Source organism: Octopus bimaculoides, chromosome 4 (assembly GCF_046866305.1).
Source record: "Octopus bimaculoides isolate indiv1 chromosome 4, ASM4686630v1, whole genome shotgun sequence".
NCBI classification, from domain to species: Eukaryota; Metazoa; Mollusca; class Cephalopoda; order Octopoda; family Octopodidae; genus Octopus; species Octopus bimaculoides.
The window spans coordinates 50026757-50051803 of record NC_142931.1 but is presented as its reverse complement, the minus strand read 5'-3'; the positions used below and the strand labels follow the sequence as shown (position 1 = coordinate 50051803).

Below are 25047 nucleotides of genomic sequence, written 5' to 3'. Positions count from 1 at the left end.
TTAGTGTATATAGACTAAAGTGAAGGGCAAATGGATCACAGTTTTAGTATATAGCTTCAAAAGCTTCTCTTTCATTGATTGAAATCCCAAAAGTGGACTGATTTGTCTAATCTGAACCGGTGTTAATCACGATTCTACTCGACCTTCAGTTCTGAATAGTTGCTAATGATATATATATATATATATATATATATATATATATATATATATATATATATATATATATATATATATATATATATATATGTATATATATATATATATATATATATATATATATATATATATATATATATATATATATATATATATATATATATGTATATAAAACCCTCGATTCAATAACACCGTGTACAAACTCTATACTTGGAATGACCAATTTTAAATACTATTGGAACTTACTCACAAGACACTGGAATCTTATATGTATATTATATGTATACCATTCTGCCTAAATAATGGATCTACAGATGCAAATATCCCTGCATATCTCACGTCTATTTTCTTTCCCCCACTTCACTCTCTATTTCATATCTTATCTAAAATAACTATTGCTTAACCATTCTCTCACACCGTCTCCGATGAAGGGATATATAAAATATCCCGGAAACAGCTGTAAGACCTATTTATGAATGTTCTAAAATCTTTCACAGCTTTGGATTTTTATCTCATTCTGAAAAATTTATATATATATATATATATATATATATATATATATATATATATATAATTATAAAATATAATAAACTAGTATTGCAGCATTGCAACTTGCTTGAAGCACTGCAGTATGTATAAATGAGACAAATGCTTGAAAAGATCATTGATCAATGCAGGAGAGGATTCAAACAAAATATGCAAGGTGACATCAATAAATGAAAACAAAGGGGGGAAAGTATTGCATTACTTTACTTTACAAAGTTTATTTAATGATCCAATTATAGTTCGGTTAAAAAATATCCGTTTTAAATAGAAAAAAGAAAATAAAGAAAGCTATTGGAGAAAAGTGTTATCGACTGGCCTTTCTAATGTGGAGTAACAAAAGGCAGCCTTCCGTTATAACACTGCTAGAATAATCTACCAATAAAAATGCATTTCTCCAAAGTCATTATTTTCTTTCTTCTATTTGAAAAGGAGAATTTTTCCTGAAATATTACAGGATCAGCCTGTGTATGAAATACAGTATCTTTCGTCTTTATTCTCATTCATTAACAGCACTTTTCATATCCTGCTTAATTTCTTACTAAAATTGCTCAAAGGATTTTGCAATCTAAAAGAATTATGATAATTTCTTATACATATAATTGAACTAGAGGCCTGAATAAACTTGCCACGAGCCAGATTCAACCTACTATCCTTAGGTTTTATACACGTAAAAGAATATTACACACTCTCTTAAAGCTTATGTGGCTTTGTGGAATGTAGTTGATAATCGAATCATGTCCTATCCGACTTGCCGTTTTTCAGATTTACTTGGTGATTGCATCCAGAAACAAACGAAGTTGATTCGCTTTTCGAGAATTATCATTATTGAACGGGAACAAAACAGAGTGTGTGGCACTAACGCCATGTCAAACTGCATCAGTAAAACACTGGTTTATGACACACACACATAATAGATAGAAATAATGGGTTATATACATTTTTTATTAGAGGCTTATAAGTGTTTCAGATATGCGTTTGGGTGTGTCCATTGTTAAATTTAATCAATCGATTGATTGATTGTCTGAAAATTAAAAAAATTTAGAACTGTTAGCTCTAAATTATTGAACCGGGAAGGCATACAGGAGTCCCCATACCCAGGTGTTCAAAATGATTATTCATCCAAAGATTGATCTAAGTACTCCCATAAATCTTTTCTCAAACACCCACTTACTTCTTTGCATTTAACTCCTCACACCATACAAGAAAAATCTCCTCAAGGCTTACTGCATTGCATACGTTTACGTTATGCACTAAAGTCCTAGTCGCTTCAAACAAAAATGTCCACCAGTCCTAACAATGTGCCAGCATTAACAATGTTCCCCCAGAACTAATCTCTGTCTTCATAAAACTCTTCGATCTCTCTCTCTCTCTCTCTCTCTCTCTCTCTCTCTCTCCTTCTCTCTCTCCATCATTCCCTCCCGTCTCTCTTTCCAGAGATATATTTCAATCTTTATAGTGAAGCTACAGTAAGTCCCATTCTTAGGAAATGCACTCTATTCATGCCAACTAGCGTCCTAACAACCTCATTACCAATATCTCAAGTAAAGTTGTTATTGTTCCTAGTCTTAGATCTGCTCTGATAGAGTGAGCGTGTAACCAAACTCCTTTGAAATTGTCACAATTTTTACTTTGTTTCCAGTATAATGTATCCAGGACTACATTATTCAAAATATTTCCTTTTCTTAGTAAATCAGTAGGGTGTGATTTGTGGGAGATTTCGTTGTTATTTCTAGCATGTAAATCTACTATATAGAGGCTTCTATTTTGACTTGATTACAGTTTATTTTCTCCCCTGAAGCTATTGACATTGAGATTCTAATTGGAATTAGTCACTACATTAATGGGCAATAGAAAGTTATCAGTGTCACAGTTTACTTCTACAATTTCCCATAATTCTGAATCTTCGTCTCTGATTAATAAATTCTCCAGTATAGTAAAAACTGTGGCAAAATGATCCAAAATGGATTCAATATTGAACTTGGAACTAATGTGTCAATATTCCTGAAATTAGTGATTGTGTCAATAATTTACATTTTCTGTACTATTAAACTCATCTCTCATGTAATTTTTTTTTGTGATTAATACCGAATTTTTGAAGCAATGAAGATTGGACAAATTGAAACAAGTAACATTAAAGACAAAGTTATGAAAATGAGATTAATAGTCCAGAAAATTTAAATTATTGCAAGTACATGGTTGGTCAGTTCAAATCCACTGCGCATCTCAGTTGACCATCTATCTCCTCCTCTCTCACTCCCTCCCTTTCTCTGCCTTCTCTCACTCTCCTTTTCTCTTCCTCCTCCTTTTTCTTCCCCCTCTCTCCCTTTCCACTTCTCTGCCTCCCCTCTCTCCTTCTCAACTCTTTCTCACCTCATTCTCTCTCTTAATTTTTCTATCTTCTTTCAACCTTCATTTATTCAGAATTTGCTTCTTCACTTTTCTCTTTCTATCACTATTTACCACTATTTCATTCTATTTCTCAACTACTACTATATCTTCTCTCTCTCTCCTATCACGCACTTGATGTTTTTGTCTATCTTTCTCTGTCGTTCTCCTCTTTGTCGCTCTCATTTTTCCATATCTCTCCTTAATTCTCTTTCTAACTTTACCACTCTTTTTTCTATCGCTATTCATTTATCTTTTTCTGATTTCCTTTCTCTCTCTATTGCTCTCTTTGTTTCTTTGTTTCTTTGTTTCTTTCTTTCTTTCTTTCTTTCTCCCTCTCTCTCTCTCTCTCTCTTTTACTCTCTGAGTTAACCTGTCAGTCTCTCACTTTCTGTTGCTTTATATTTTTTATCCTTTTTCTTCCAAACTTTATCTGTCTCTTCTTATTGTTCTCCCTTCTCTGTTTTTGTCTGTCTGTCTGTCTCTCTCTCTCCCTCCCCCTCATTCTCTCCTTATTACCATTTTTTCTGTCTTTTCTCCGTTTCTTTCTTTCTTTCTAATTATCCCTTCTTCTCTCATTAATTTGTGTGTGTGTGTGTCTCATATTTCTTAACTTTCTCATGCTATCTTATATTTTCATTCTCTTCTTATTTTACCCCCTCTCTCTCTCTCTCTCTCTCTCTCTCTCTCTCTCTCTCTCTCTCTTTCTTTCTGTCACTTTTTCTATTTTTCATGAACTTTCACTCTATGATTCAATCCCCCTTCTCTCTCTCACACTTTCCCACTTCACTTTTCATCAATTCTTCTCTCCTCTCCTTTCTCTGTCATTTTATCTCTTTCTCTTTCAATCTCTTTCTCTTCAATGCTTGCGCATGTGTTTGTGTAAATGTGCATCTGTGCATGACTCTCACTGTCGATGTGTATATATACAAGCACTGTGTGTCTGTTTATATGCAAATGTATGTTGTATAATGCTGTATGTATCAACAGATGTCTAGTAGATACATAATTGTGGGTGCGAACAAGTATGGTTTCAAAGGCAATATGACGTGATAATAAAAGAATGGTAGTTCTAGGTGAAGCTAGTGGTGATATAATTGTCATAGGAGTGGTGATTGGTATAATTGGAATATATGTATGACGATCGTGGTATTTGTTGCTGTTATTATTTAACTCATGGTCAGCTTTGATCAAACAGACTTTAATAAATGGCATTGCCACCATGACTATCCCACTTCTTTCAATTTTTTTTTTGGCGTAGTATTTTTCAGGTCACGTCATCCAATGTATCCTTTACATTTTCCCAGACAGTAAGATGTGATTTGAGGGGGAAACGGCTACAATTTCTAGTTGGTTGAGGAAACTCCTTGTGCATCTGGATACTGGGATGTTTGTTGGTGATAATTGACAATGCTCAAAGTTTATAAAACTCGGTAGCAATATAATGATGGTTGTGATATCGGAATTCTATTGGAATCGGTACTTGGATGTCTCCAGAGTAGAGTGTATCAAAAATAGTAGCGATGATATGTAAATGTTAGTAGTGGTAAAGGTGTTACAAAATTGTAATAGAGATGGAGATGGTGAATATAATATAGAGTTGCAAATTATAATTGACTATGATAATTTTGTGAAATAGTGGTTCTTGTTGAGTAGCCCCAGGTTAGCTCTCATTGAAAAAATGTTATTACACATAGGTTGACAGCCAAATGACTAGCACTGTCCACATATCTACTTTTTCAGCTGTAGTTGTGTTTTTCTTTTTTTTTGTTCTAGGTTAGTCCCAGTGGGACATATTTGTGGTGAAAGGAACTCTGTGACCATTCTATCTTTATTTTTATGAGTTAAAACCAGTCAGAGCCACGTTAGCAAATGTGATCTTTTCTAAACTGGTAGGATGTTACTTAAGGGGGATTTGGCTGCTGAGTATGACATGATATAGTGATGGTCATAATTATTCTTGTATGAACATACAAATGATCGTGCTAAATGAAATGCAACTGTAGTCGAGTGTTGAATGAAGCACCTTTGTCCTGGTATGCTTCAGGTACAAATCTTATCAGCATTGACTTTTTTCTCTCATTCTTCAAGTGACATTAGAAGAGTAAGATAAGATCCTGTCATCTAATTACTGTTATTGATTATATTTAGTTGATTACAGCACTCCCCTATTCGTTTGTGGACTCGAACATTCACTTTAGCTTTTAAATCAGTAGAGGAAAAGTGTAATATCTTTCAAGGATAATACTGGTACTTATTTTGTAGACTCAGAAAAAAATGGAAACAAAACTGCCTCAGTGAAAATTTTAATCTAGAATGCACAAGATACATCGGTCAAAATACTTGCAGCATTTAGTTACAGCTTTTATATTCTGAGTTCAAAACCCACCGATCAACTTTGCCTTTGATCTTTTCAGAGTCAATAAAATAAAGTACAAGTTAAAAACTGAAGTCGGCGTAATTGACTAACTCCTCTTTTGACGTTGATTTTAAAGAGGAAAGTTTGCCTTTTATTGTTCCAGGGTAGATAAAATAAAGCACTAGTCAAGTACTGGGGTCAAAATTGTTAGCCTTATGCATGAATTAGGAACCATTAGTGGATTGGCAGGATGGTTAGAGTATTAGACGAAATGCCTTGCACTATTTCTTATGACTTACAACGTTCTGAGTTCGATTCCTACCGAGGTCGACTTTGCCTTTCATCCTTTCAAGGTTGATAACATAAAGAACAGTCAAGCTCTGGGGACAGTGGTATTGACTAACTCCTCCTCTCAAAATTATTGGCCTCGTGCCGAATCAGAAACAATTATTAGCAAGTACATCAAGGTGATCGGCACTCTTCTAAAAGACTAAAAGGTGGTTACAAGAGCAAAATATCAACCAAGGAAAGTCAGTGGACCTGCAGCTCGGTGCCTAGAGAAGCTGGTTTATGTTGTCCATCAGCGTTGTCAAGAGCTGGAAAGATCAGTTAAATTACTCTTGATTTGGTTTGGTCCGAATCTCCAGGTGAAGAAGAACTAGAATGAGGGGATGAGAGTGACCAGTTTCACCAAGGAATGGGCCAACAGAAAGCTATCCCTAAACGGTCGAACAGAAGTGGCAAACGCCCACATCACTTTTTGCTATATTTCACTGCCAGACCATCGTACGTTGTCCCACATCGATTATCTAATTGGTAATGGGCAAACATGTGCCATCCTGAACAGACCTATATATATATAATAACCTCCATCCCATATGATATATCATAGTGAGTGAGAGAGAGTGTGTGTGTGTGTAAGTAACCGGACATAAGTGGGGCCCCGTTCAATTTCGATAGATCAAAATAGTTGCAGCAAAAAACCTATAGATGGTTGGAGAAACACAAAAGATAAGGAAAATTTCTCAAAAAAGAGAACAATATAAAATAATGAAAACAGGTGAGGTGGAGCAGTTTCTTTAAAACAACAATGAAACGCTTTCTTAGGAAAATAAGAAATAAAAAAATGAAAAGCTTAGATTTACCATTATTCAAAATCAAACAATTAATTGACAAAATTATGCGTCTGTGATGCCATTTCAACTTTCAAAGAAATTAAAATGACAGAAAAAACAGTTAGGTCAAGAATATAATGAACATGCAAATGACAGATTATTCATAAAAATAAAAATAAAACCTAACAACAAAAGAGTATACTCTGAAGATGTAGTTTTACAACATCAAATGTGTCGGTTACAAGTACATTGGGTTGCATTTGTACACAATTCGAGAAATGGTTAATGAGTAGGGAGTGGTGTGCTGATATCCAATCTAGCTAGTAACTTGTCATGTTTTATTCTTTTAATTATATCTTGTTTCTTAGCACGCCGGGCGAAGTGCTTGGCGGTATTTCGCATGTCTTTACGTTCTGAATTCAAATTCCACCGAGGTCAACTTTGCCTTTCGTCCTTTCGGGGTCGATAAATTAAGTACTAGTTGCGTATTAGGGTCGATCTAATCGACTAGCCCTCTCCCCAAAATTTCGGGCCTTGTGCCTAGAGTAGAAAAAAATTATATTTTGTTTTTTATCGTATTTTAAAAACCTTTTCGTGAAAGGTATGTACTATAAATTTTATTATGTCCATTCATATATTGCATGGCCACTATTAGTCACCCCCTTTCATATTTGTAAGCTTGTTTTTACGCTCTACTTTCCTTTGTACCCCTAGAAACAGTTTCATATTCTTGTATCTCTTTGAGCCCTTGAGAACAATGGAGAGATGATTATTATTTTTGTTGCTATTATTATTGTTGTCGGCGAGGTAAGATGCCTTTTTTCTGAGCTCTGTGTTGTTCTGAGCTTCTGTGTTGTTGTTTGTGTTGAAATTTTTGAAGATTGATGCTCGTTTGCTTCTTTTGTTAATTGTTAAGGGGTTCTTTTGTTAAAAGGCCCCCTCCTTTTAGAGTCGAATTTTGGACATTTTGTCCGTTAAAAAAATATATTTTTGTTTTTCGTCGAACGAAAAACAAGATGGCTTCCTGTGTCGAGGGAGGTGGCAGTGGCTGTTGTAGCAGCCAATACGCTGTTGATTTTCTCCCTCTTCACAACATGAACACCACTACCATCATTAACATGGAAAAGGGTAAAAAAAAAAAAGAAGAAAGAAAACACTTCCAACACCACCACTGCTATGAACCAGAAAAACAACGAAGAAAATGCATGCACAAACGCAAATGACAAATCCAACACACACGGTTTCGCTTCCGCCCCGAAACAAACAAGAGAAACGATAAACGTTACATTAGAGAATTTTTAAAAATTCAAAGAGGCTATTAGTGAGGCAAGGCAATAATGTCTACTAAATACCCTACAAGAAATTATTATGGATACAAACAGAAAAACAATAACGTACAAATGTATATATATATATATAAAAAAACACTGGAACGAGCAGCAGAACAACAACTGGAACTAATTCTGAAAGCAATTTGTAAGAATAAAACATATGTGACACGTGGAAAACGGTTCAGCACTGTAGAAGTGCGCTTTGCAACAAAAGAAGAAGCACGAAAGCATTCCACAATGCCACAATTTTCGGAAGATCTTATACTCGTGCCGATATATGTTGGTCGGCGCGTTACCAAAATTAAAATTGAGGAGGTGCCCCATGAAATAAATATGTTGGCTGGTGGCGGCTATCCTCTCTGGTATAGAGGATACCATCACAATACTGGAGATACATAAATTGCACCAACAAAATTGAAAGGGTCAGGGGTTGGAGCTTCTTGTTCAAATTGAACAAGAGGCCCTAAATTCTATCCCTGGCTCTATAAACTTACCGAACGGCACGAGACTACACGTGACTGTGGAGAGCAGGAGGCCGAGGTGCTACTTTTGTGGAAACGATTAGCACCTCAAGGTCGAGTGTCTCAAGTATAAGAAGATGCGTCAGACCCTACAACCGACACCGGAAATGGGGGCACCTCCAGTACAATAGCAGTAGAAACCATCCCAAACACCATCACCAGCAGCAACAGCGACGCCGCCTCCAGCCGTCGCTAAGGAATCACCAACAACAAAAACACCAGCCGGAATACCACCACCAGCCAGAGTACCAGTAGCAGTAACACCACCATCAACAGCTACTACAGCAGTAGCAGCAGCAACAGATGAACCAGAACAAAACCTAGTCCCAGAGAAAAAATCCCCCTTCTCGACTCAAACAACTCAGACTGTTCGAGTTCTGAGGTCGAGAAGGGGAGTGGTAGACTGTCCTCCCTTCCTCCCCCAAATAATAAATAAAGAAAAAGACAATAGAAGAAAAAAGGGGTATGCGCAAACAGGAGGAACTTCCCATGAGCAGCAACAACCACACGCAGCAACCAATAACAGCAACACCACCTCCACCAGCACTACCACATCAAACACCAACACAGTGTACAATACAAACAGACACCACAAACACAATCAACCTCACTGCCATCAACACAAATGACATAGACCTAATAACGTATCTACGTGACAATACAAACACAACATTAACAGACTTTGTCTTCTCTACTCACAATGCACCACCATCACACATACAAAGTGCAAAACTCACTAAAAACAAATAGACCACATTGAAAAGCAACTTCCCAAATGCTACTGAGTCTTTCCAACAGAAAAAAAGCCTCGTAGAAACGCCCACACCAAAGACCAGGAGAACAGCCCTGCTAGACAACAGTGGTAAGTAGAGATCTTTTCCATCCTAAATTCATTTTAACATGCTGATGCTCAAAATAGGTTGTATAAATGAGAGGGGCCTCGAGTCGCCTTGGAAACAAGGTCACTATTTAAATGACTTGAGGTGCCTTAGTGTAGATGTTTCAGCCATTATCCGACTCACGAGACCTCATCACCTTTTTCGGTGGATACGAGATTTTTCTATTTCTGTGTCGGCCGGGAAGGAGCAGTGGTGGTACTTCAGTGCTTTTCCGGAAGGGTCTGGAATAGAAAAATAAAGGCAGTCTTCCTGGATCCAGAAGGTAAGTTGGGGTCCTAGATTTGAACAGCAGTGACAGCGGTGCTTTCAGAATGGTGGCTGCCTATGCTCCAACAGGGTCAGGGTGGTCTGATTACTTCAAGCGTCTGGAGGTTTTCCTGGAAACGCCTCGGACTTTAGTGTTAGTAGGAGATTGGAACGCTGTCTTAGATGGACGTTTTGATTGCGATTGCGTGGGAATATCTGATAGTGGTGTGAAAAGCCTCAAAAACCTGCTCAGACGTTTTCAATTGCCCGACAGGTAACTACTAGATTACTCGAATGTGCCAGTATGGACTTGGACAAACTGCATCGGACTATCTAGATCGTATTTAGGTAGGACATTTTGTAGGCCAGCGAACAAGGCTAGCATAAGGTGTTCACAGTTTTACATGGTCGGTTACACACGTGGGCTGAACACATCGTTACCGGCGTGACAAGCTTACAGAGACCGAATTAGCGAATTAGTTAAGCGGACGTTGAGTGGGGGCAATCGTCAACAACAGCTGGTGGTTTGCTCTTAAAAGAGCAATAAGAGTAGAATCACTTAGGTTTAGCAAGGTATTAGGGATAGAACGAAATAGAATAGAGGGAGATTTAGTTAGAAAGTCAGAAGAGCCGCTTAGAACAGACATCGTAACCGGCGTGTTGGCAGCGAAGTTGGCCCTCGACCAATTTTTCAACGCAAACACGAAGGTTGCGTTGTCAAAGCTAAGGTACGTTCACTAAGCGGGGAGAGAACGAAACGTTACGATGCTCCCGCGTAGCGGAGGCGGAAAGTGGAAATAAAGCCACCATTCGGTATTTGGTGGATCAAAACGGATGCAAGGTGTTCGAACCGAAACAGATGTGTGCGGCTTTTCAGCAGCACTTTGCTCGACTGTTCGGAACGAATAGTAAGACGGATAGGGTCGACCATCAATACTTGGCAGCTATCCTCAAGGCAGCCGGTTTTGGTCCAGTTTTCCGCGATTGGATCGCTGCTTTGTACAGCGGCATCTGCTCGGTTGTCCGGGTGAATGGTCACCTGTCGGAGCCTTTCAGCATCTTGCGTTCGGTCCATCAAGAGTTCCCTTTCTCCTCCCTTCTGTATGTACTGTTCCATTACTGCGGGAGTTGGAAGACTTTGAGGGGTGTTCTGCGGGATCTAGGATGTGGGAGAAGTGTGTCTGCCTACGCTGGCGATGTCACCGTCATAGTGTCAAGCCACAGGCATGTAGATCTAATTGGCAACACACTAAAAAAATATGAACCGGTGACAGGAGAAAAAATTAACGCGAAAATGTTAGTGAGTTTGCAACTCGGTACTTGGAGAGGAAAGTCCACGTCATTCATCAACGTCGTGGGGCGCTAGACAGACGGTCAGGTTAAATTGCTTAGAGTCTGGTTTGGTCCAGACCTCCAGGTGCAGAAAAACTGGAACGAGGTGACGAGCAGGGTAGCCAATGTCACTCAGAAGTGGGTCGAGAGGAAGCTGTCTCTGAAAGGTCGAGCGGAGGTGACAAATGCGTACATTGCATCCATCATCTATTACTGCTTTACCGTTTGCTGGTTGGCCAAACTGGTGTGCTTACTCTTCCGCTTTCTGTGGAAGAGGCGCTTTCCACTGGTCACGCGCTCCATCTGCTGTCAATAGCCGCTGAATGGAGACTTGGGCATGCCATGGTTACTGATGCACAGACATGTGCTGAGGTTGCAGCATCTCCAGCGTTTCCTTGACAGTGAGCAGGTGTGGTCACCATTTGTCAGGTACACTTTTCCAAATATTGTTTCTTTGACTGAGCTTCAAACCTGGATTAGGTATAGACCGAGGAGGAGCTCTTGGCACCTCAAGTGCTGTCAAGCACTCACAGCCCTCTGCCAGGTGGGAAATGTGGTCAGTAGTAGTTCCACTCTAGCGTTCTATAGAGGGCTAGTGCAGGGAAAGTGTGACAACGTTCTCGGAGAAACTCTAGGTGTCAATGAAGATCAACTAACCGGTCTGTTTCGGATAACTTTTGGGACTGGGCCTATGGATAACTTCCAGAAATCCCTTCCTTGCCTGGCAGTGCTGTCACGAAGTGCCGCCTATTCGAGATAAACTTTACAGACACGGAAGTGCCGTCAGCTGGACCTGCTCTAGATATGCCCAGAAGGATGAAACTGTTCTGCATGCCCTAGTTCAGGGCCCAAGTATTGCTGACCTATGGGTTTATGCCGAACACCTGCTGTCGCATTAGAATGGATCCGGCTACCAGCTGAATCCATTATGAAGATTGCCCCGCCCCCTTGTTTTGGCCCGAGAGGGGCAGGCAGTTTTATTTGTCTAGTGGTTGTACTGAAAGAGGTAGTAGTATGGGGGACCCATTTGAAAGGGACAAAAGCAGATGCTTTCCTCTTTTGGCAAGCCCTCATCAAGTTTTTCAAGTTTCACTTGAAAAGGAAGTTGAGGGTGGAGAGGGAAGTGTTGCTTTCTAGCAAGTTTGTTGAAAGGTGGGTGAGTGTTGGAAAATGACCAGTGTGAAAGGACCAATTCTGAGCGTGTACCTGTAAAGAGGGAATTTAAGGAGAAGGGCTCTTGCTCTTTTGTTTTATGTGAGCCCTTGTGGCTAATAAAAGAATTAATTGTTGTTGCTGTTGTTGTTCAAAAATATTACACTGTGAGATTTGGTGGTAACAAATCTCAAATTTCAAGAATCTTTCTGAGGGCTCTTGCAGAATACAGGATGGTGCTTCCCTTTAGGTCAACAATGCGGTACCCAATCTCATTATTCTTCAGCCTTGTAGGGAGCAATTTGGGTGTTGCGTCAAGTGCACCAATTACCACAGGAAGCACAATATTTGGGCCCTGATATTCCTCAATTCTCTTATATTCGTTGATATCAACTCAATTTCCATGATATTCTAAAATCTACGATCTTACACCATTTATCTCTTTGTCCTCAACTATCATATCTGACCTTGTTGCTTCAATAGTGCCTATAGAGAAATTGCATAAAATCTTGTAACAATCATTAACTATCATGCTAACATTCCAATGCACTCTTTTACCAGCATAGTTACGCCTGCACTTACACACTTTATATTTTATCTTACTGCTAGATGGTTGATACTTTCATCTCCTTTCCTATATATTCTGCACTTGATCTCTGACATAGTTTTATTCATTTTAGTCTTTATCAAGTTCATTGTAATGGCATATTCCTGGGTGGCTATAATTAGTGATTCGATTTCTTATTTCAGGTTTCCTCTTGTCAACCACAGCCAGCATTCTTTACTTCCCACATCAAAAGTTGTTCTTCCTTCTGTTCATGAAATGTCTTACTGTTTCACTGACGTTTGTTCTGTAAATTTCCTACTGCTGACAGTATTCTTTCATCACTACTCACAAACCTAACATTGCAGTACTGATGGTATCGTCTGCATTTAATAAACTACTTTCTTCATTTCTTGGTAACTAGAGTCTTTTGTTATTACTTTTAGGGCAGTGCATGTTGTGCATTGAGAGCAGCTTCATAGTTTTGTTTAATTTCTGTAACTCTGTGTGTGTCCACTTTATAAAAGGAGCAGAGTGTTTCAGTACTAGCATAACCCATGTAGTGATTGCTTGGATAACATTCACTCCATTTACTTTTGTTTCATGCAACTTCTTAATCTTTCTTTTGTACTCTTTAGAGACTTCCTCTCTCATTTCTCTTTCTAGTACCTCATCGTCCTGTAGCACCCTTAGATACTTGTATCATTCATTATCTTCCAGCAATCTAATGATGTCATCTTGGGGGATCTTTATACTTTCAGTTTAATTTATTGACCTTGATAGTAATTAAACCTGCACACTTATCTGCCCTAAACTGCATACCAATATCTTTGCTAAATTTTCTTACTGTTTGGATTAGAGAATCCAGGTTTTTTGCATTTGATATGTATAGGTTGAAGTTATTCATATACAGCAGGTGACATATTTTCATCCTGGTATAAGTAAGTTGATAAGCTGGCCTAGATTTTTTCAGAATATATGTCAGAGATTAACACTATATTTCAAGGTAATGGAGAGGAAGAAAGACAGAGGCCATGATTTTTTAAATCTTTATGCTCTCTAGTGCCATTGACTACACAGCCATACATCAACAACACATTCTGCAGAGGCTCATTGTACTTATGTGGTACATATCCCTGTTCACTGAGTTGGTATTCGGTGTCTGATCCTGGGTAGAGATAATAAGGCTTTCAGTCTTCTTTTTTAGGTCACCCTTGCTGAGCCACCTTCATGATGCTTTCTAGTCTTTTAAGTTGTTAGTTTCATGGTAGAACTGACCATGTAATTCCATGCGGAGTATTATTATTATTGTTGTTGTTAATATTTATGGTGGTGGTTTGGCCCTAAATAATATTTTCTGTTATAGACACAAAGCCTGAAATTTGAGGGAGGAGGGTTAGTTGATTTCATTGACCCCAGTCCTTGACAGGTACTTATTTCATTGACTATGAAGGATGAATGGCAAAGTTGATCTCAGCAAAATCTGAGTTCAGACTGCATTTTGTTTGTTGAGCTAATGTTTCTGCCAGCTCACCTCCTTAATAATAATAATTTCAAATTTTGGCACAAGACCAGCCATTTCAGGGTGGTCAATAAATCGATTACGTTGACAACAGTGCTCATCTAGTACCTGTTTTATCGACAACCCAAAAGGGACAGAAGACAAAGTTGACACCAGAAGCACATGAATTCAGTCGACCCCAGAAGCCACTAAACATTTTGTCTTATATGGTAACTATTCTGCCTGTTCACTGCCTTTAATAATGCTAAGAATGTAAGAATGGTTTCAAGTTTTGGCACAAGGCCAGAAATTTTAGGGGAGGGGTAAGTTGATTACATTAACCCCAGTGCTCTACTGGTACATATTTCATAAACCCTGAAAGCATAAAAGGCAAAGTTGACCTTAGAGGAATTTGAACTTCGATTGTAAAGATGGATGAAATGCTACTAAGTATTTTACTCAGCATGCTAACAATTCTACCAGCTCGCTACCTTCACTTTAATAATAATAATAATAATAATAATAATAAAATCAGATGTAGACATGTTTTATCTCCCAAGAAAAATAGGTGGAAGAGGCCTGATACAGCTCAAACAAACCTTCAAATCAGCAATAATAGGCCTGAAAATGTACCTTAATACAACAAGTGATGTGCTCTTATGAATTGCACTGAAGTATGAAGATTCAAAGCAAGCTCCGTTCATGAAGCTTAGTCAGAAATTTAAAAAGTCTCATGGCCTACAAGTTAACAATGATGACCACAGACACCTAAATACTGACAGACCTACCATTGCTTTTCCTGATTTAGAAAGTAACAATTAGAAAGACCAAAGAGATCCAGATAGTGACAAACCTATCACTGATGCAAAAAACCTCAAATAAAAGGCAAAGAAGGCTTGCCTGAATAATATCGAAGACAAGTTCTGATAGTGATTCAGCAATTAGAGCAAGGTCATCAGCATATAGGAGCTCCCAGGGGCAGCCTGTCTTGAATTCCTTTGTTATTGCCTGGAGGACTATGATAAATAGGAGGGGGATGAGGACTGAACCTTGGTGGACCCCTACCTCTACCCGGAATTCTTCACTGTTCTCATTGCCAACCCTCACCTTACTGACAGCATCGGCAAAGTTGACCTCAGAGGAATTTGAACTTAGAATGTAAAGATGTATTAATTGCCGCAAAGTATTTTTCCCAGCATGCTAACGTTTCTGCCAGCTTGCTGGCTTCAATGATAATAATAATAATAATAATAATAATAATAATAATAAGGATGATAATGATGCTTGCTTGCTTACTTACTCATGACAGCCCATCAAAGGTAATGACAATGTTGATCCAAGACATTGATCCTCTGACTCATAAAAGAGGGTGGGTACACAAATAGCTCAATAAATCGAAATTTTTCTAGTGGTCAAGTTGATCTGACAGAGTATCTCCTCATCAAGGAGTCCAGTGTTAGAGATTGTGCTTCCAAGGTAGCAGTTTGATTCTGCCTGCAGTAGAGGATCATCATCAATAAGGACAGGCTGAAGTGAGGGGGGGGGGAGAACAGGGGGTAGATAATTGGAGTACATCAGTTTTTTTATGATTTACTCGCAGACTGAGCTGAGAATCAGAAGTCTTCATTGAAATCAGCATATGCTGAAAAGAAGTGAAGATATGAGCTGGTACAGTTGAATCATCAGCAAACTGATCCTGTACATTTGAGAGTGATTTTTGATTTGGTTTTCAGGCAGTGAGTGTTAAAGATGCTGCCATTATATGAATTCTGTCTTCTTCAGTGAACTGGAAAGAAGGGTTACAGCCACCAGGTAAATGTTAAACAGTAAAGGGGGCAAGGATTTATTCTTGTTTTACCTCCATCTGGACATCATGGGATGATAATGATAATAACTGCTGATCTGCTGTATATAGATAGTAGGATACTGGATGAAATACAAGTAAAAAAGAAGAGTTTAGCTGTTGGCTAGATAAATTACAGGAAGGCTTACAACAACATTCCACACTGCTAGCTCTTCGAGTGCCTGAAAACACTTGGAGTTAATAAGACAAATAGCTTTTCAAAGAAGCAGAGAGAGTGTGGGAAGTAGAATTGTCATATATAAATGAATCACTAGGAAATGTAAAAATATACAGGGGCATTTTCTAGGGAGCCTTGCTCTGACAAGTATACTGAGAAATCCTGGCCTGCCTATAATTTTATCAAAATCAAGGTGAAAATAAATCACATGCTTTTTATGGATGACCTCAAACTATATACAAAAAGTAAGAAAGACTTGGATTCTCTGATCCAAATAGTGTGTTCTGCAAGGCTACTGGGATGCAGTTTGGAGTACAGTATTAATTATGAGGTGGCTGGAAGAAAAACTCAGATGACATAAAATTACAAGTCAACTTATTTAGGTCAACGTGGATTAATGTGGAATACAAATACCTAGGAGTGCTGTAAGATAGGGTAATAGATGGAGATATCATCATCATCATCATCATTTAACGTCTGTTTTCCATGCTGGCATGGGTTGAATAGCTTGATTGAGGACTGGAAAGCCAGCAGCTGCACCAGGCTCCAATCTGATCTGGCAATGTTTCTACAGCTGGATGCCCTTCCTGATGCCAACCACTCTGAGAGTGTAGTGGGTGCTTTTTATGTGCCACCAGCACAGGAGCCAGTCAGGAGACACTGGTATTGGCCATGTTCATATGGCACGTTTTATGTTCCACTGGCACGGGAGCCAGTCAAGCAGCTCTGGCATCGGTCATGTTTGGATAATGCTTTTTATGTGCCACCAGCACAGGAGCCAGTCAGGGGCACTGGTATCAGCCATGTTCAGATGGTGCTTTTTACGTTCCACTGGAGGAGATATGAGAGAGAATATCTCTAAAGAATGCAAGAGCACAAGAGGAGAATTAGGAAGGTGCTTGAAACAAATTAAATGGTGAAATTATCATTAAAACAATAGATATATGGGCCATGCCAGTATTAAGGTATACTGCTCTCTTTCTGAAATAGATGAAGGTCAAGTTAAAGGACTAAGATAAAACTAGAGAGCTGCTCATAATGCACAATGTTGTTGTTGGCACTCCATCGCTTACGATGATGAGGGTTCCAGTTGATCCGATTAACGGAACAGCCTGCCCGTGAAATTAACGTGCAAGTGGCTGAGCACTCCACAGACATGTGTACCCGTAACGTAGTTCTCGGGGATATTCAGCATGACATCGTGTGACCCTTTGAATTACAGGCACAACAGAAACAGGAAGTAAGAGTGAGAGAAAGTTGTGGTGAAAGAGTACAGCAGGGTTCACCACCATCCACTGCTGGTGCCTCATGGAGCTTTAGGTGTTTTCGCTCAATAAACATTCACAATGCCCGGTCTGGGAATCAAAACCGCGATCCTATGACCGCGAGTCCACTGCCCTAACTACTGGGTCATTGCACCTCCTAATGCACAATACACATCACCATAAAAGTAATAGTGACAGATTCTACCTACCAAGAAAAGATGGTGGCAGAAGATAAGACACCATTAGTACTGTGCTATTGGGGTTGAAATATTGTGTAGAGTGAAGAAAGAGTACTATTGGCAGCAAGAAATGCCTAAAAAGTTACTGAGTGGAAGAATTAAAAAAAGTGAAGGAAGAATAACAGAGTAAGCAGATGGACAGAAATGGAATTACATGGCTAATTAATATAACCAAACCAAGGTTGCTGGAAGTAAGGCTATGGCTGATGGAGGGAACTTGAAACAAGAGACTGAAGTTCTAATTATAGTCACTCAGGAACACGCCATTAGGATGAATGAAAGGCAAAGATCAAAAAAATCAGTCAGACTGCAAATGTAGAATCTGCCAGAAAAGAGACAAAAGTATCAATCATCTCTTGAGTGAGTGCATTAAGCTAGCACAAAAGAAGAATAAGTGCAGAGGTAATGGCTGTGTAGGTAAATGAGTGCATTGGGATATTAGCTGAGTGTGTGGCTTTGAAATAACAAAAAAAGTAGCATGAACACAAACCATAGACAGTGACCGAGAATGAGGATTACAGAATCTTATGGGACTTTTCCTTAAAGACTGACCATACTTTTGAAGCCAGATCAGGTATAATTATACTCTTTTACTCTTTTACTTGTTTCAGTCATTTGACTGTGGCCATGCTGGAGCACCGCCTTTAGTCAAGCAAATCGACTCCAGGACTTATTCTTTGTAAGCCTAGTACTTATTCCATCGGTCACTTTTGCCGAACCGCTAAGTTACAGGGACGTAAACACACCAGCATCGGTTGTCAAGCGATGTTGGGGGGGGGGACAAACACAGACACACAGACATACACACACACACACACACACACACACACATATATACATATATACGACGGGCTTCTTTCAGTTTCCGTCTACTAAATCCACTCACAAGGCTTTGGTTGGCCCAAGGCTATAATAGAAGGCACTTGCCCAAGGTGCCATGCAGTAGGACTGAACCCGGAACCGTGTGGTTAGTAAGCAAGCTACTTACCACACAGCCACTCCTACGCCTATATAGAGGATACAATAAACCAAAGTTGTAAGGTCATAGACTTCGGAAAATAACTAAATATGGTCATGGTTAGAATACCTTTCTTCATATGTTTATTAAACCTCTGGCTAATCAACAATAAAAGCAGCAATATGGTTGTGATAACATAATAAAAAGCTACTAACAGAAACAATAACTAGAGCAACCTCTGCAATTAGAAATCTATTGTAAAATATCTTCTGTAGAACTACAAAATTATTTTGTAAAAAATAATGGAAAGAAACTATTAGAAATAGTTACAAAATATGAACAAAAGAGAAAAAGTCATTTTCTGTCTTAAGGGAATCTAACAAATATAAAATGAAATTGAAGTATAAGAAATCTAAGAGAAAGAGGGAGAAACAATTACAAAAATTAAGAAAAAATAAATTGATAAAAACAAAACTATAAAATGTCATGTGAAATTAATGTAAGAAAAGCTCCTACATGGCCATTACTGAATCTGTTTAGGCAAAGCAGAACAGGCTAAAGAAAGATTACAACATTTGATAAAAAAACAAACAAACAAACAAAAAACTAAAAAAAAACTCAGGACTCAGAGTTTTGATTGTAATTCAAGACCACAGCCTTTTCACCAGCAATCTCCAAAAACTTAATGAAGTAATGTACATAAACTAACTGGAGAATATATGTAGAGACTGTAAAGAAATAATCAATCACATAATTTCCAGCTGTCCAGTCCTAACCAAAACGGAATATATAAACAGGAGCAACAGGGTTGGCAGTTTCCTACACAGCAAACTATGTCAGAATTATGTAATATCTGCAGAAGAGAAGTGACAGAAACATACTACAAAAGACCTCAGAAAATGGCAAAGTGACCTTACTGTGGAATATGCCAATTCACTGAGACAAGGAGATTAAGGTAAGTCAAAGGTAAATCACCTCAACAGTATTGTCAAAGGCCATCAAGGAAAAGGAAATGATGTATCAATTTCTATAGAAATCGGCATATAAGTTGGAAGAAATAGAAAAATAATCCAAATATAAACCCCAGAAATAGAGAATGTAGGCGTTGAAAACAGAAACAGTCCCCATAATAATAGTTGCTTTGGGAATGATAAAAAAAGGGATTACATAAAAATATATGGGAGGAATTGTACAGATATATAATATATAGAAAATAGCAATATTGTCAGTGTAAATACATATTTGCAGAACTTAGTAACACAGAAAAAAGTAGTGGAATATTAATTGTTTCTAAAACAGGCACAATATCTGAAATTTAGGGGAGAAGTGAATTGGTTAAATTGTTCCCTGTACTTGATTCCTACATTATCTTATTGATCCTAGAAGGATGAGAGGCAAAATTGACTGTAACAGGGTTTGAACTCAGAGTAGTGAAGTGAAACAAATGTGCAAAGCATTTTCTTTGATGCTCTGACAATACTGCAAATCTACTGCTTAATTATGATTTCATTATTATTGTGATAAAGATGATGAATAAGGGGATATTACAGAAACAAGAAAGAAAATGCCTCAGGGTTATAATGTGAAAAGGATATTGCAAGGTAAAATTATATGCGTGGGTATACGTACCAGGCATGTACCATCAGTAATTACTCAGGGTAGGCAGCTGGCAACCTTTATGTTGTAAAACAAAAAATAAGCGAAACATAGGTTGCACGAATGAATGGAAGGCAGATCTAGTTTTGCCTTTATAGCATGTAAAGAAAACGGTGTTGTAGAAATGTACTCAGCACGTGTACTACAGTAGTACTATGCATGGCTTAAATACTGAGATTGAAAAGCAGGGACGAATTATGCCTACTTACAAAAAAAAAAACATTTTGCATTTTATGCATAGTAATGAGACTAACCTTCATAAATTTATTGAATTAGGTGCATATTTTGCCATGAGAGGAAAATGTTTCTATTGAAATATTTTATTCAAGGTAGGCACTGCCTACCTTGCCTACCTAGGCAGCACATCCCTGATATATATATACATATATACGTGCATATATGGTGGTTGTCTACTCTTTACACAGAGTTTGACCACCTCCTGTACCTACACCTTAGCCCCTTCATTGCGTCTGATGTGGCTTCTTAAAACAGACAATGTTCTGAAAAAACACCCACACAGATTGCACCTCTGATTTGAACTACCAATACCTGCAGGTAAGTTCTGCTCATTGTGGATCTTAACATGTCTTTTAAGACCCCCATTGGATTTGCAAGGCTTCTGGCATACACTACAAGCATATATATATATATATATACACACACACACATACATATTTATGATTGTACGTATATGTATGTATACAAATATGTATGCGTATATATATATATATGTATACATATGTGTGTGTGTGCATGTGTGTATATATATATATACACACACACTCACATATATATATATATATATGGGTATATATAATGTGAAGGTATGTGGCCTAGTGGTTGGGGTACTACCCTCACAATTGCTAGATCATGTGTTTGATTCCTGGATTGGCTGACGTGTTGTGTTCTCGAGCAAAACATTTTATTTCATATTCTTCTAGTGGGTGGAAGAATGCCAGAACCATTGGCACATTATTGCAGATGCTTCATTGTGTATCTTTTGACTCTCTACATTCTGAGTTCAAATTCCACCTACATGGAGAAGGCAATAGAAAATCATTCCAGTATTCATCCCAAGACTAGTCATGGATGGCTGTAGTTCCAGTAATCTACTTAACAGCAGCAGGAGAAGGTATGGGTCCTCACAGACCTTGCTGGAGAAGATTAACATGCACAGGGCCTGTCCAAGTGTAAACCACTACCAAACTAGACTAGATATGTATAATATAATTTTCTGTATTTATGTCCATGATCCAATAATGTCCTATGTGTTTTCAAAAATGTTGCCCATGAGGAAAAATGTTTTCTGATACTATTTCCACAATGAAAGGTCCTCCCATTATCAAGTATACATGAATGTGACAAATAGCATTCATCATCATCGTCGTTTAACGTCCGCTTTCCATGCTAGCATGGGTTGGACGATTTGACTGAGAACTGGTGGACCAGGTGGCTACATCAGGCTCCAATCTGATTAGGCAGAGTTTCTACAGCTGGATGCCCTTCCTAATGCCAACCACTCCGACAGTGTAGTGGGTGCTTTTATGTGCCACCGGCACGAAGGCCAGTCAGGCGGTACTGGCAATGGCCACGCTCAAAATGGTGTATTTTACGTGCCACCTGCACAGGAGCCAGTTCATCAGCACTGGCAACGATCTCGCTTGAATGTCTTTTCACGTGCCACAGGCACAAGTGCCAGGAAGGCGACGTTGGTAACAATCACGCTGGTGCTATTTACGTGCCACTGGCATGGAAGTCAGACAGCTGCTCTGGCAACGATCATGCTCGGATGGTGCTCTTAGTGCTCCACTGGTACAGGTGCCATCACGATTTCGCTTTCGCTTACCCCAACAGGTCTTCGCAAGCGAAGTTTAGTGTTCTACAAATTTAGTTCGATTTCGATTTCACTTGCCTCAACAGGTCTTCACAAAGCCAGACAGCTGCTCTGGCAACGATCACGCTCGGACGGTGCTCTTAGTGCTCCACTGGTACAGGTGCCATCACGATTTCGCTTTCACTTGCCCCAACAGGTCTTCGCAAAGCCAGACAGCTGCTCTGGCAAAGATCACGCTCGGACGGTGCTCTTAGTGTTCCACTGGTACAGGTGCCATCATGATTTCACTTTCGCTTGCCCCAACAGGTCTTTGCAAGCGGAGTTTAGTGTCCAATGAAGGAATGTTATGCGCAAGTGGACTGGGTACATCCCTGGAAGAGGCCTTGGATTTTGGTCTCACTTGGCTTGCTGAGTCTTCTCACCCACAGCATATTTCCAAAGGTCTCGGTCATTGTACATGCATATATTTTACTCAATGTTGCTTTGTGCATCGTTAAACTTTACTCATGCCAGCAAATTTATTGTTTGCTATTCTTATATACCAAAACTATTGTTCTGATTCGGTAATGAAAGATGGATCCAGTATTCATCACTGAGGATGTGTAGCAACACTGACAGGCAGAAGTTATAGCTTGTTATGTTTCCACACATTGTCTAAGAGGAGTAATTACTCCCAAAACAATTTCTGTGGCAAAAAGTCTTCCCACATTTGAGCACATATAAGTATGTTAAATATCCTTGCAAATACATATCTGTTATTCATTCATATGCATATATCTATATCTATACCTAAATATATATATACATATATATATATATATATATATATATATATATATATATATATATATATAATAACAAATAATATATAAATATATGCATATATCCATACATATACGTACAAACCTACATCTATATGTATACATACATGCATATATCGGTACAGGACAACACAAAAAATGTTAAACACATTGAGAAATGAAAACATAAAGGCAAAGACAGAAGACAAACATTTTTTCGAACAATGAAAAAAACAAACAGAGAAATGAGACATGCAACATAAAGAATATTTCCCTTCTTCAGTTGTCCCTGTTCCATCTACTCCGCATTTTGAAGGCAAGGACAATATGCGACTTCGTTGGGACAGTCCTTCCCGCAAAAACAAATTAATTAAATTTGGAATTTTTTGTAGAGGGTGAAAGTGTAAACAAGAACAGGACAGTGAGAACAAGACAGAGCAGTGAAAACAAACGGTAAGGGCTGTTAGGCCAAGACGATAGAAAAATTATTATTTTGAACGCGAAGTTAGATGTGAATGAGAGACAAAAAAATTCACGTCTTCTCTCTCTCTCTCTCTCTCTCTCTATATATATATATATATATATATATATATATATATATATATATACATATATATATATATATACATTCACGTCTTCTCATATATATATATATATATATATATATATATATATATATATATATATGAGTGTGAGTGCGTGAATGTCTACACACAAACACATGCGTGCATGTATTCAAGCTTGATAGTAAGACACATAATTCACAAGTTTATTCATAATTAGGCTTAGGAAGGTGTTATTCAAAAGTTCTCAGTCTATATAAATTATGAATTATTTGGAACAGCAACATATGTATGAAATACATTTATATTTATTTATGTATTCATGCAAATATGCATAAATATATGTGTGAGCATGTGTGCATGTGTGTGCACACGTGTACATATGTGTGCTTAACTGAAATTCTGAAATCCCAAATCCAAGTGGGAGAGGTATCACAAATGGAAACTTTCAGAAATAATTTATGAAGTTTCATCACCAATCTGTCTCCTTTTAACAGAACAAATATAAAATCATTTAAAAATATCTGAAACATCTTCCACCCCAAGTGTTTCAAATTAACAAAATTGTCAATATATACAGATATATATATATATATATATATATATACTTTATTTAAAAGCAGCAGAAATATAACAAAAGACTGTTACTCTGAGTTTCACATTCCCGTTCATCGGACAGTTTTGTTAGAAACTCTGGTATATATATATATATATATTTGGCCTGATGAGTAGCCTGTGGTTTCCGCCTTGCTTGAATATTTATTACTTCTGAGGTTCTGTTCACAATGAAACATATGTAGCCCGGATCTAATCCACTCTATTCCGTAACTCTTGCATTCTTATTCGCACACACAGCAACGCTGGTTGGCTACCGTGAAATATCAAAAAAACCTTTTTTCAGTTTATCATACTTCAATACGAAAAATATCCACAACCTTCTGGCTCAATAAATCACTATTCTCCCTGAAAGTTGTTTTTTATATTTACTATGGATTGTTGGGAGCTACTTTCTTCCTACACCTCAATCCCTGGATGTTACATTTTTATCTCTCTCTCTCTCTCTCTCTCTCTCTCTCTCTCTCTCTCTCTATATATATATATATATATATATATATATATATATATATATATATATATATATACTCACACAGTAACACATATTTATAATCTTATACGTGTCTATATATGACCACGATATATATGTCCTTAAATATGTATAGATATATCTCTCCATATTTATGTGTGTGCATATATGTGTGCATGCAGAAGAATAAGAAAGCTAACAAATTACAAAAAACAAACAAACAAAATAAAACAAAAAATATAAAACATTAATTAGCACAGGCAACAACAGCATCATTAACTATAAAAACACTCCCAAATCACCATCATCAAAATCACACCACTACATTACAAATAGTAATATAAACAAGAACAATAAGAAACAAAAACAAAAATGATCCCAGACAGAACAAAAAATGCAACAAAGAAATAAATTCAATCTTGCCACCACTTAAAAGTAATAATAGTTTAAAATATAACTAAATCTGCTACTCTAGCTATTAGAAATGAATTCTGATGAACCATGTTATTCAACATATATTTCTATTGTTCTTTGCAGAAG

General features: G+C 37.9%; 1 protein-coding gene across 1 annotated transcript in view; it reads right to left on the bottom strand.

Moving 5' to 3' along the window:
- Positions 1 to 25047, bottom strand: part of LOC106881251 (uncharacterized) — a 247435-nt gene that overhangs the window by 221475 nt on the left and 913 nt on the right. The gene's annotated exons all lie outside the window — the stretch shown is intronic.